This window comes from Aricia agestis, chromosome 1 (genome assembly GCF_905147365.1).
Source record: "Aricia agestis chromosome 1, ilAriAges1.1, whole genome shotgun sequence".
Lineage (NCBI taxonomy): Eukaryota > Metazoa > Arthropoda > Insecta > Lepidoptera > Lycaenidae > Aricia > Aricia agestis.
Window position 1 is genome coordinate 24589143 of NC_056406.1, and position 14518 is coordinate 24603660.

At 36.0% G+C, this 14518-nt stretch overlaps 1 long non-coding RNA gene across 1 annotated transcript in view; it reads left to right on the forward strand.

Moving 5' to 3' along the window:
* The first annotated feature begins 3020 nt into the window (after window positions 1-3020).
* The window catches only part of LOC121731436, an 84500-nt gene continuing 73002 nt past the window's right edge, over window positions 3021-14518 (forward strand). The window contains exons 1-2 of the long non-coding RNA XR_006036231.1: window positions 3021-3594; window positions 10845-11019. This is a non-coding gene — a long non-coding RNA (uncharacterized LOC121731436). The remainder of the gene's footprint in view (window positions 3595-10844; window positions 11020-14518) is intronic.

The following is a 14518-nucleotide window of genomic DNA, read 5'->3' on the forward strand; positions in this document are numbered from 1 at the left end:
TTTGGCTCCAAAAAACTGTGTCGTTGGTAAACTTCATATTTTTTATTATAACTCCTTATGCCAAAAAATCTAATTAACAGCCGGTTTACACTATTCCAATGGTAATCCTGGGCTGGAATCATGTAAACCAACTATTTAAACTAGGTATCAACCTTTTTGTACAGCTTTTCTGATAAAGCTCCTCGCTTTATTTTCATTTTCATAAAAACTTCATAATTATTTTTTAGCTTTATGGCAAAAAAAAATAATTAACGGCCGGTTTACACTACTCTAATAATAATCCAGCGCTGGAATAATGTAAACCGGCTATATCATATTATTATGCTTCTTACCATATTATTATGTTGTATTGTGTTTAATAATAATATTGTGCATGTTTCTAATTGATATGAATGCTGTTAAAGGACCTAATTGTAAATTGTTAATGTAAGCTTGTACTCATATTGTTGATATGCCTAATATAAATAAATAAACTCCGATGTTCATATTTTACAAGTCCCGAAAAGCTTTGAAGGTGACACTGGAAATGGCCTACTTAGTGTAATTTAAAACAGAACGAGGTAATTGCAAAATATAATATTATGTAGGTCGCCGGATAACACGAGGATCACAATTTATCAGTTGTTCCGTGCAATTATGGATATTTTTAAGCCTCAAGTCGTAAATAAGAGTAAAGTTGATATATGAGGGTACGTGCGACGTTCATTCGAGCTACATGTTTCAAAGCGATATGTTATACGCTATCGTATTTATAATATTACTTCTGATCGCATCTCTCTCAACTAAGAAGCTCCCAAATAATAATCTTGATTTGTTGTTTGCTGTTGGTTTATTTAAATGCACCTTATAGGCATCCTTAAAATATTTAGAAGTTTGAACAAGCTCTTATATTATTAGTTCGACCGTTTTATTGTTACACAATACTTTTTGAATGGTTATTTAACGCCCAACACAACAGAACCAGGTTTACCTAATCGAAAGAATTAACAGTAAAACATCGTCACAATGTTATTTACCTAGCTTTTTAATAAGAAAATACTGTCTATTTAAAACTGATATTAAATAACACAGTCCACAAATTATCTTAGGTACAGATTCTAGATCAGCGGTCGTCACACTTTACTGGCCAAGGGCCATGTGAGTGCCAGCACCGGGCCACAGAATATGTGATTTGTGAAGGGCGCTCCAAGAGCGGTTCCACACTAATGTCTTTTTACACCTACTGAGTTAAATTATACCGAGACAGTACTCGGCAAATTTTATTGGTCGAGAACACTGTCTCGCCACCTCTGAACAGGAAAATTAGTCTAAAATCTGTGCTCGCCACTCTACTCGGTAGGTGTAATCAGGCCCTATGAGTGAGTTGCACAACACCATAAAACAACTGGATTAGGTTATTATGGTGACATTTGTTATGCAAACGTTAACACCGGCCAAAATTGGCCGGTTACATTGATTGTTAAATATGGCGTAATTTTATTTGTGTAGTATTTTATAGGTATTGACTATTCAAATAATTTACTTTGTCGCGGGCCGCAATTTGATGACCACGGTTCTAGAATATCATAATAAAACTGTTCAAGAACTATTTAGTGATTATGTTTACGGTTAGAATCTAAATAACATTCAATATAAATACTTTTCTATGCACATGTTACAAGTTACGAAAACATTGGAAGGGTTGTATGTAAATGAGGCCATACATTTGGCAAGGCATGAGGCTTTTACAACACAATATAGCCTTTAGCTCTATTCCTATTGGATGTGTTGAATTCAAATGTTTTATTATAGGTTTTGTAGGTGCTGGCTATGTATTTATTCGGAATTTGGTAGTAGTAATTAAAATGATACCAAAGTATTCTTTTAATAAAAAACTGCATCCAGTATCACAATTTATGAGCCATTTCCAATAATAGCACGTTTTGGGAATATTGTGGGGGTGGGGAGTCGAGAACGACGATCGAGAGTCCCAGTGGGGAGTGGGGGGATGAATCAACACAACACAACACCGACTCCGCAGAATTTTTCATCTCATCTGTTGTTGCAACGAATCATTAGTTACAAAGTACGTCCCGTAGCAATCGATATGGGAAATGTGTTTCTTTACATCATGCTTACATTTTAACCAACATTTAAATACCTACTGCAATATTTATGCTACAAAAATAAGTAAGTACTTATGTACAATTGTACATTTAAGTACATCATCCAAAAAAAATTGTGTTTAGTTATAAAATCAATTTTTTTTTATTGTATATTTTGTAGAGCTATATTCGTGAATGCTGTGTCGCCTGTTAAGGTACATGCATCGGTACAAATTAGGTAATATTATTGTGTCAAGGTTTTAATGTATGTACTGTTTGGTGTCCTTAATTTAAATAAATAAATAAAATGCATTGCACAATGTTATTAAAATGTGTGTTTTACAAAACCATAAATAATACGTTATTGATTTTATATAAAAATGGCGCCCGCAACTCCGTTGCGCCAAAATTCGTTTATTGCGCGGGAACCGTACATTTTTCCGGGATAAAAAGTATCATATCCTTTCGCTGGACTCTAAGTATCTCCATTACCAAATCTCAGCAAAATCGGTTTAGCCGTGAAGGGGTAACAGACAGACACAGTATCGTATTTATAATATTAAAAAGTATAGATAAGTATAGATGCAGCTATAATATTTTCAGTTGAATAAAATTGGTTTAAATGTGCATAAAAATTATTAAAAAAAATCTTTATTCAGCTTCGGTACCTGCACCCTAATAATTTAAATAGCCATATTTTCGTAGCGCCTGCTACGTCGTAGAGCCTCATAATTGCTACGAGATTTTAGCATTTATAGATACGTTAGTTTAAAGATCTGTATGCACAATACATAATTACGTATGCTAATCAAATTTTCAAATGACGTCACAGAATACGTTTATCATTTGTTTCGAGCATCTAATATGTGGCGTAAAATTAAGCATCGTTGTTGACACGAGTATTACAGAGTAGTCAGTGACACTCGGAGCTAATGTCACGAGCTAGTGACACGGGAGCATCACATCGGCTCGGCTCGGGCGTCGGCGCGCGCTCTGCGGACGGATGCGGGAGCACGCAAGAAATCATCGGGAGAGATGCGTGACGCAGCGCGCAGGACCGGCGCCCCGCCCCCCGCGGTGCGTGTGCCGAGTTCCCCCGCGCCCGAGCCTGCTCCCGCCGCTCGTGCAAAAAAACATCGATAGCCGCGCTAGCTGCAGCCGGCGGACCGGGCGCCCGAACACGACTCCCGCGTGCAGCGCTGCTGCGGAGCGGTGCGTGTGATGCAGGCGGTGCGTGCGGCCCGGGCGGCAGTCGCTCGTAGCGCGCGCCCACGGGGGGTCGCTCTCGCTCGCCTCGACGCGTCTCTCGCGGTGCACTCGCGACACCGGCTCCCGCCGCGCTCCTGCACCGCCCCGGTGCGCCGACACGTCCCGCCGAGAGCATATTCACACTTTTAATTCATGCCGGCCGAGTTCGTCGCGTAGTGCCGCTGCGAATTTAAGCGGACCCGACGCACCTCTCGGAGGTGATCCGGTCCCTTTAGGTGCGTTTAATTGAATACCTTCCCCGGTAAGCTCTTAGCGCTTAAGCTTTTTTTAATCTTAGAGAAATTCGTACGAAACGATCTTCGATTAAACTAGATGCTTCTTATTAAGTGGTCGTAGTTGATAAGAAGGCGGAGCATAAATTAGATCGATCCTTAAAATTAGTAAGCCATCCTTAATCGCTGCGTTTAGTTTATCTCAGCATGGAAATTAAGTGGGCCTTGCAGTTGTATCGTTCGTTTTAAATTCCCGAATTTATGTCACGCTTTTTCATATAAATTTTCTGGAGAAGGGAAAAAGCAGTAACGTGTAATATTGTAGGGACGACGATTGGCGTGACGCCAAATTCCGATCTCGCGCATCTTTTTCGGAGTATATATTTTAGAAAAGTAGAAATTAGAAAACAACTCATCTTAGTATACTATGACACATAACATAAAATAGTAAACAGACGAGAGATGTAAAATCTTTGAATTACGTTTATAATAATGAAAATCGATACCGTTGGCGAATTGTTGAACGTTGATACACATACTATTGCTGGCTTTCATCTCTGATAAGCCTTCTGAAGTGCTCGAGTTATCAGAGATGTTCGGTGTATCTGTTGCCGAAAGAATGTATTATTATTTATTTGCAAGTTTACTTTTAACAAATTAAATTATTTTTTGTTGATAAATAAATGTTCGGGAGATTTAAAAGATGCTATAAAATTAAGTGTTTGTTCCGTTTTCACATGATGCGTAATTTTCTTTTTCAGTTAATTTTGCTTATCAAGTTATTGTTTGTTTTTTCTTAAAATACGTAGGTATTAAAGTGGAACTAATCAGTCTAAAATATAATGATGTATCATATATATGTAATGTTAACATCTATTGACAGAGTAGTTTCGCTTTAAGGTATAGATAGAGTTGATAGAGTTAACATGAAAGTCAGTGAATCCTAACTTCTTAATTTTGGAGTTGAAAGCTAAGTAGTGTAGTATTTCAGAGGATAAAACAGAAGATAAAACATACCAACATTGAGGAGAGAAAAGCTTACAGTAGGTAATAATTTTAAAAATGTATGAATAAAGAAAATTGAATTCTAAAAACATGGTCGTTACAAGTCCCATTAACTCGGCGTTCGCTAATTACTATGACGAAGTTAGAAGTATGTCAATCCAATAAATATTTTTTGACTATGAAAATCATTTTGATTGAACAAGGTGTGCCAGCAAAAATCTGATCAGTTCCGAATAGTGAACGAGGAGCAGGAATATTTCAAAGCTGTGTTATGATACTCGTAACATTATCGAATCTCAAATTTATAGGAGCTGTCAAAAACTTTTTGATAGCTCCATTATATTAGATAATGGTACCTATCTAGCATATCGCTTAATCTACTGTCTTCGAAATCTTAATTTTATAATAATAATAATAATTATTTGTATTATACGTGGGAGAGCCATGCTTCGGCACGAATGGGCCGGCTCGACCGGATAAATACCACCTTCTCACAGAAAACCGGCGTGAAACAGCGCTTGCGCTGTGTTTCGCCGAGTGAGTGAGTTTACCGGAGGCCCAATCCCCTACCCTATTCCCTTTCCTACCCTCCCCTATTCCATTCCCTTCCCTACCATCCCCTATTACCTTATTCCCTCTTAAAAGGCCGGCAACGCACATGCAGCTCTTCTGATGCTGCGAGTGTCCATGGGCGACGGAAGTTGCTTTCCATCAGGTGACTCGTTTGCTCGTTTTCCCCCTTATTTCATAAAAAAAAAATCTTAATTCAGAGGTAGATGGCGGATCTATGTCATCTGATCAGGTTATGTCAATTCAATGTTTGTCGTGATATGTCGGCTGGGTTTAACAATACGCGACTAAATTATGTACTTAGGTTCGCAATCTGCCTTTAATCAACTGCTTGGATAGCTACGAATAATAAAAACTAAGGAAGAGTTAATTTGACCGTGCTGTAACATAATTATTACTAAGTCTGTTTATTAAACTTAGAAATTACTCCTTAATAAAAAAATAAAAAGTTTATAAAAAACACAACAGACTAAAATTTGTCTGAAATCAGGTGATTTGCATTTATTACTTAAGGAAGCATTAATATTTTAATGGTTAATAAAAAACTTTGCTGGCAATCGGGCAAATTTCTCGAACCTTTACCTCCTTATACCTGCCCAACTTTTTCCATTTAAATATACTTTCATGTTAATAATTCAACTTCCTTATCGCGAATGAAGAGCTTAATTTATTTATCGAGCTTGCGTTTCTGAAACGAGTTGTGTTGGGCTATATTTCACGCGGTGTATATCCGTTATCTCCAATCTTAAAAAGCTTTCTTGCTATTGAGATTGGACATAATTTGGAGATTTTTGAGGACTTTTTATATTGTACTAAAGTTAAGAGAAATAATAATGTATCAAGTTTTCAGGTATCGTACAAATCTAGTAGAACATAATTTATTTTACAGAACTTATTAAATAGATTTCAGAATGCGAAGCATACCGCCTGGAAAATACCTTTATTTTTTGTAATAATTAGATCACATGATGATAAATGATAAATCTGACTTGCAGAAAACGCTCGTTATAAACTCGTAATGTTTTTTTTTAATCTGCCTTAATGTCGTATTTTTGCTGCAAAATAAGCCGTTTTTTAACATTAAGGGTGGGTTGCACCAACTTACTTTAACAATAACTACAATGCAAAGTGTCAAATCTTCGGTTAAAGTAAAAAAATGGACTCCATATTCAACCATAACCATCGAGCTCGACAAGGCTTTGAATGAACGTGGCGAAAAAAGGAACTTTCGCTGTCATCATACAAAAAGGCCATTTTTGACAGTTCTCCTTTACCAGCAGCGCCCCGCCCACGTTTATTTAACCCTTCAGTAAGTGCCAAAATCTTTGCAAAAATGTAGGGTACGTGGTTTGCAAAAAAAAAATGGCACCCGGCCTACCCTCTTTGTACAAATAATGTAATAACCTTACATCTAATCCATATTTTATGTTTGAGTGAAAAATATTATAATATATGTTAAATTTTCTATCTATCAAGCCATCATAATATAGTATTTAGTCAGATGTGATATTTGTCTCATCACTGTAAACTTTGAAATCTATGTTTCTAACTATTTCGCAACAAATATATTAATACATTATTATAATCTCAATAACACAGAGCTATACAAACTGTTTATGTAAACAATTCTTTGAAATAACTTAACTTGTTATCAATAAACAGATAAGAGATAAGAGTAATAAAAACCGGTTTTGGTATTATACACAAGCAAACTTCGTCCTTAGTGCAATACAAATAAAGTTCAAAATGGCCGCGGCCGGCAAAAAGCCGTTATAAATAGGTAATTTTTATCTTGATTATTTTACTAAAACGATACTATTATATACTATTACTAGGATCTAAATCGTTTTGTACACGATAATATACGCTTTTAACGTCAATTATTTACAAAAATATTAAACAAATCGCGTTCAAATCACATAAATAACAACCAAATTTTCTCGTGTAAACTAGAAGTTATTACGATGTAAGTATTTCTTTCAAATGATTATCTAAAACTATTTATAAATTATAATTAATAAATTAAACTATTTTACTACTTACATTCGTTAAATCCATCAATAATATCAAACAAACAACACAACATGGCAGAACACACACGAAAAATTCACGATTTTCAAATGACTGACAAATATTCGTCGACCACAGATTGTATAATATTTTGCATTCAGAATGTGGCAAATTTATCGTAGATCATAACTAACCAAACTTCTTCATACAAAAGTAGTCTCTAAGTCAACGAAATACGTAATTCAATCGAACGAAAGAGCGCGGCCACATCCGGCCGCTTGGGTGTAGACGGAATGGCTGCAGTATAATCTGTGGCGGCCGGATCCGGCCGCTTGGGGATTAAAAGGTTAAAGCCTTGTCGGACCAGCATCAGACATCTGTCAAATTCTGTGGTCAGAGTTAAGGTTAAAGTTATATAACCGTAACTTTGAGCATAACTGTAACTATAACCATGCCTCTGGTATAACCCACCCTAAAATTAAATTAAATAGAATTTGTTATCAGCCTATGGCCCATATTAAATTTGAGACTACATTCAGCCAAGGCAGTGTGAATGTAATGGAGGTGCCGCTGACAATTCATGCAATTTGTGAGTTACCCAAGTGGAGCAATTTCCTTTACGCTTAATTGCTTTCGAGCCTTCTGTGTTCATTACAGCTCTCAGTAGCCGGGCTACGGGTACAACTTAGCGCTCAACACAACGTCTCATGTTCATACTAAAATATATTAATTATTATTACTAGATAGTAATAATACTCCCCACACGATTTCGGTGACGGTGGCCGGTTTCATTGAAACCAGGCCAGGTACGCAGGAGTAATTTTATAGTGCTCAAGTGTGTGCGCAGTACACAAGAGCACTCTCTATTCCTTCACTCTCATAACCCAGTGGGACGGAAGACCGACACGACCGGCGAGAGATCAGGCGCAGGACCGACTTTTTACATGCCCATCCGACGTATGGATCATCTTACTTGTCAGACAATTAGGTGTACAGCCTGCATTGTCCTAACCAAACTTGGAAATATCATATTTCCAACGCGGGAAACGAACCCACGACCTCCGAGTCGAGAGCCACGCTCTTAACCACTAGACTACGGAGGCGTTACTAGATAGTAGGTAGATGGGCGATGGCACCTGCAACTCCGTTGCGCCAAAATTCCTTTATCGCGCTCAAACAGTACATTTTTTTGGGATAAAAAGTATTTTTCTTTTCTCTCCTCAACGTTTACCGAGTTCAAAGTATCTCCATATCAAATTTTAGCAAAATAGGTTCAGCGGGTTTGGGCGTGAACAGGTAACAGACAGATTGATACACTTTTCCATTTATAATGTTACTTATGTTAGTAAATGTGTTTTTAAATACATTTATGTATTTCTGAAATGAAGACTTCTCTAGCGGCATTGTGTACTTTTGAAATGGTCAAACTCGCATTAGGACACGTGACGTGATTAAAAATTTGTAAGATGGAGAAAAGTAGGCTGCTATCGTAGCATAGGAGAGCAAGTAATCCCTCTCTTTCTACGCGTTGCTTAATTGTAAACCTGTTTTGTTTTCACAATTTCCGCCACGTATTTTATTTTCGTAAAAGGGACTAACAACGCGTCACCTCACAGAAAACCGGCGTCAAAGAACGCCTATGTTGAGTTTTACCGGAAACATAATTTGGTCTCCGGTTATGAGGTAACCGAAGACCATGACTTTTCCGGCATCTCTTATTAGGTGATTGTTTGCTCGTTTCCTAGTTCATTACATTAAAAATATTAATTTTTAATTAATTAATTGTGTATATTATATTCTCATAAAAGAACAAAAATAATTGAACTGATACAGAAAAATATCATGGATATAATATATAGAGTAAATAATATTATCTATTTTTGGATAGAAGCCATACTAAACGTGAGCAGTAGCGTGTTTTCAATTAAGCCATTCTAATAGAGATAAGACTAATCAAAATTAATTGTTACATTTATTATCTATATTATTAACTTAATGTATGTTTACATAAGTTGCCTATAGTGCACAATCGACTTCAATCGTGGGCAAACAAAGACGGTTATGCCTCTCTACATGCGCACATACATATTATCCGAAAATGCCGCGCACATAGTATATTAATCTGAAAATGCGTAAAAGACCCCAAAAGAATAGTTTGTCAACCTCCGAGGTATTTTTTGTGTATAATATCAAGGATTAGTAAGGTCTATCTGGTATAAAATGAACTTATAATAATTATTTTGGCACGATGCCTACGTTATAGTGGTAGAATCTCCAAAATATAACAACTACGGCTTTAAATTTCTCAAATAGCGAAAACGCTATGAGAAATTGTTGAAATAATTTCCCGCTTATAGTTATTGATTTCTTCGCTCGTACCTGCCAGAGCTTAAATTTTCCGGCATCGTGCCAGAGATCTTTTTAATATCGCTGAATATATAGTCCAGACGTTAACGCTTGTCATCATACACAAAAGGTGACATCTTTCGCCAGTGTATTCACCAACTGCCGTAAGATTTGGAGTAAAATCCATTCCAATACGTCGCTACTGTAGATTTCGATACATCATTGTTTTTATTTGCGATATAAAGAGGCGAAGTTCGTAAATTTGTGAGGATGAAAACAAATTTAAAATTTTTGAAAAATAACTACCTGTTCAAAATACCACCTCGGTGTTCAATACTTCCCATTGAAGTCTGAATCTGAATCAAAGGTGAAAGGACGTACGTATTTAAGGCGGGCAAATCCGCGGACATAACCGAGTAAGGTTATGGATATCCATAAACTGTAACCTTTGTCCTTTTTCCATAAACTTTTACAAAATATAAGTTTGTACATAGAATTATTATGCATCGACCGTCGTAGCTTACTTTAACCGAGCTTTGTCTCGGCGAAGGTGTGGCTTTGTAAGTTCTAAAACTTTAAGTATAAAAGCTGTACATAATACTTACGTCTGTTCGTGTATAAATATTTGATTATGATACGGGAGGGGTCGCTCGACGTTTTAAGTATAATGTCATAGCAAAATTATGTGATGCTCTCTACGTGTGTCACAATATATTATTATACCAATATAGATAAGGGACTACGAACCTTTAGATGGTCATGTTTGCCTATGTTTGCCCAATAGCTGTAGACCAGTGTTTTTCAATCTTTTTTATTGTGCGACTCCCTATGCGAGTGGTACGAAAAAATATTTCGAGACCCCCTCCACAACCCATTCCCTTTTTGTCAAGGGTGTACCTATGTTTATGAATATACTTTTGTGTAAACTCCCCTTCTAAATAATAATATGTTTCTTTTTCTCTTTTTAAACTTTTTTTAACTGAAATAGTCGACGAATCTTGATCTTTGGCGACCCCGCAAAAGCAGTGTTGAAAAGCACTGCTGTGGACAGCTTTACAGTCGTGGTAGCAATCATTGTTATCCATCTTGGCCCAACATGGAAAGGGGGATCTTAAAACCTTAAAAGTGAAATTGTATGAATGTATGTCAGGATTCATTCAGACATTTTATAAAAGGTAGGCTCTCCCTGCTATGTTGATACCAGTCAATCAGGTGATCTGGTTATTCATTTGCTCTTTTTCATTAAAAAGTTTATAATCCCGCATAATGTGTTTGAACTTTGCGATGACATTATACCATTATACTTAGTGAAGTATATTATATGTTTACTAGGCTTAATTTGTTTCAGGTATCGAGTGAGCGGTCCCGAACAGTCGCGCAACAAGTGTTGGCGGCAGTACGAAGTGCCTCGCATTTTTGTTCCCGTATTTTGCAATTAAACTCTTGAGAAATTCTGAATATTTTGTTGAATCAGTGGTTTGTGATTAAAAACGTGCTGTGCTTCCCCTCGTCATGTTTTAAAGGTGAGACATAAAATTATTATAACATAAGTTTTTAACCCATTAATTAACTGTTACTTTGTAGATTGCAAAACATAAGGGAAAAAAATACGCGTATGTCCTTCGTCAATATTTAAATTTGTGTTCTCTCAAATCGTATGCCATAGCAATTTGTGATAGCGCTTTATTAAGGAGTTAATCGACTTCTAAAATAATACATAAAATATAATAAACTTAAAGATACATAAAATATAATACTAAACTATCAGATTTTTATTTACATATTATTTTGATTACCTGCTAATATCCACGACTAACCTATTTTGAACTAGTCACGAGAACTAAGGATATGCCTTATTAACGCGAGTGTCGGTGTGTTTCAAAAACGTTAATTAAAATAAATGACAGCTGACATAAAGCAGCCAAGTTACGGTCAGTATACAACTCTTCCTGTTTAATCTTTTGAATTAGATAAAGTACGTGCCTATTACTGGCCTGGCCCCAGGCCAAGTGTCGCGACACATCGCGGCCTTCCCGAAGGTCAATTATTTTAATCATTTTATATTCATTGCCTGTACTTTAGTGTTACTGTTATTGTAAAATAAACATTGACGAGTACGAAAAAACTCCTTATAGGGATTTTTTCGTTGCAATCTCTACGGGAATACTTGTGCATTGTAAATGTGATATTATGATTTATACGTGTGTAACAAAACTAAGTGATAATACTTTAGGGTGTGTATGTGTCCCTTATATAGAATTCACTGTCAAACTAGTAGCACTGAATGCACTTTGAGCGCGACGACAGAATCAAGAAATTCCGTAAAGAAAAAAAATTAACACACCCCACTCCGACCGGCACAGCGGTGCGGCGTTGCCAGATTTCGGCATGGTGTTTGTGTGCGTGCGACTAGACTAGAATAATAATTACATAAGTTGATAAAAATTAAAAATAATAAAAAAGCTTCATCGCGGCTGTCCCCGAGTGCCACAAGTATTGTTTCTCGTTGTAATATCTACGCATCCCTTGCGTATATTCCTCGCGTAGCTTATAATAGCTTAGTGGATATTGTGTGTAACTTAATTTTATTAAGAAACTACGTACTTTAGAAAATAAAAGAGTTTCACGATACATGGATACATAATGTAAAAGCTACGTATCCCAAGCTAAATAAATTCGATTTGTAATGATTTAATCTCTAATAATAATTGAAAATGCATGTTGAATAAAGGTTCCAAGTTCCAACCACTGCATCGTGTACTTTACGCGACGTATTGCTCGTGTATGGTAATCGTCGCTACGTTCAAATTATTTAGTGACAGCGGCAGCGTGACAAGGACAGAGCAGATGCACATGTGCATATCACGTTGCTCATACGACAACGCAAACCACAAATAGATATTTAACAAGAACGTCTGTATTAGGATAACATTTTCAATTTCCTGATTTTGACAAGGCTTTTAGATAATGATATTGCCTGACTCGAAAGATTTTTGGTATTAAAGCAGGAGTCAAACAAATACTGTGATTGAAAGGTCTAAACCACTGGTCCAAGGAATACGAATACTATGTAAAACGCGTATTTACATATATTTTTAGACAGCAAAATTACTTTTCGATGTAACTGAAATATAGATGATTTTCGAAATTATCACAGTATTCGAGATATTTGACAATAAAATGTTTTAATATCGAGTGTGGTGAGCATCCCGGGGAGGCGCGGGGGTGAGCGGGCACGTTTCGGATATATAATATATGTGAATAAAAATGGAGCAATGTGAGACGTGCACGCTCCACGTTTGCTCCGTACGTGAGCACATGACTATTAGATTTGGCAGGGTTATAGGCAAATTCGCGTTTGAAATAAGACATTTTTTTGAAATTCGTACCTGCATGATTTATTTACCTTTTTAAAGTACAAGTCACTATCGCATATAAATATAATGCAGTGGTTTCTTTTCCTTGACAAAACGATCAATGATTTAGACTTTGCTGCTCACACCTGTAATACACTGTGTCATTATTATTCTGTTGATGGCAGCGCAATTCACTAAGCCACGGTATATTCTAGAATCTAGATTGTTGAACGTCAAGTAGTCAGTAGTCACGTGCTCCGCGTTGGGAGTTGGCAGCACAATTAATTATGTGGCAACTCGAACATCGACGCGACGCCACAACTTAGCTTATTGCACTTAATCACTCCCGTGGCATACGAATGTTTCATTTGTCAGTGTAACTACTTTAGATTGTTATTGTTGCTTAAATACGTAGTAGATAAGTATTTACAGTAATAAATAGAAGAACATAATATAATCATTTTCGGTTAAAAAGTCTTCAAAGTGCTGTGAGCACACTTTTTCTTGTCAAATAATATTTGTAATATTTGTCAAAAAATATTATATTAAATAGTAGAGAGATAAGTAACTCCTTTTGAACTACATTTACCTGTGATAGCTAGCATAAAGAATATTATAATGAATTTTAGCTACATTATATTCTTCTTATTGAATACTCAGGAAAATGAGCTAAGTATTAAGTAGCTCTTAACTGAAACGACATGCCTCAATTTGTATTAGCCGAGCTTAAGTGAAACTTTTAATTAAAGAAGTGAGCTCCGTACATTTTTTATTTAAACACAGGGATGGAACAAAGGGACCAATTACCAGATAGTTTCGTGGAATCTCGCATTGTACGGCGTATGAGCATTTTCAATTAAATTAATGTTATATTTTTTTGTTTCACTTTTACCTAGAATCAGTGCGTGAGTTTCAACGACAAATCGAAGCATGAAAATTCATATTAACTGCTCAATAACATATGAAAATTTGTAAGAAATAATTTCTCTCGTTATTTTAATCACACTTTACACGGTAAAACCACGCGCCAGTTTTTCAAAGGAATATTATAGGAATATTCCTTTGAAATAAAATAAATTTTAAAAACAGGAAATGGGTTTTCCTGTTGAGACATTTTTAAAATGGACGTCACGACAAAGTCAAAATGTCTGTAATGATTGCCGGGATTGGGACCAGTGAAAGCGTCAATTAAAATTTTAAATTCAAAAGCAATCAGCAGTGTCCGTAATTTACATAATATTTTTACCATTAAAACGATGGAAAATCATTATAGACTTCGAGAGAACATAACTTTAGCGTTGTAAATATTTTTACGATGCCTCGTACTGGCTTTAATAGTTCCGCGGATTAATTTCGTTAAAGCTTTCAATAGGTTTTGCGGAATTTAAACGAGTATTTTATGAAATATTTCAGAGAATGTTGCATATATAAAACGGCTTACAGTACGAGTTTTTTTGCCAGCTTAAGTTAAAAAATGTTTTAATTGCGCAACTTACAAATATATTACATTCAACGAAGATTTGCTTTGTTAATTTTTTTTTTTAAGTATTAGGATGACTCTGAAAATGTCACTTTTGTACTTCAGTTGATAGATAATACTACCAGAGGAATTTATTCATACGCAAACTGCGAACCTACGTTTTTTAGTTTCGGTCATTAGTACTCA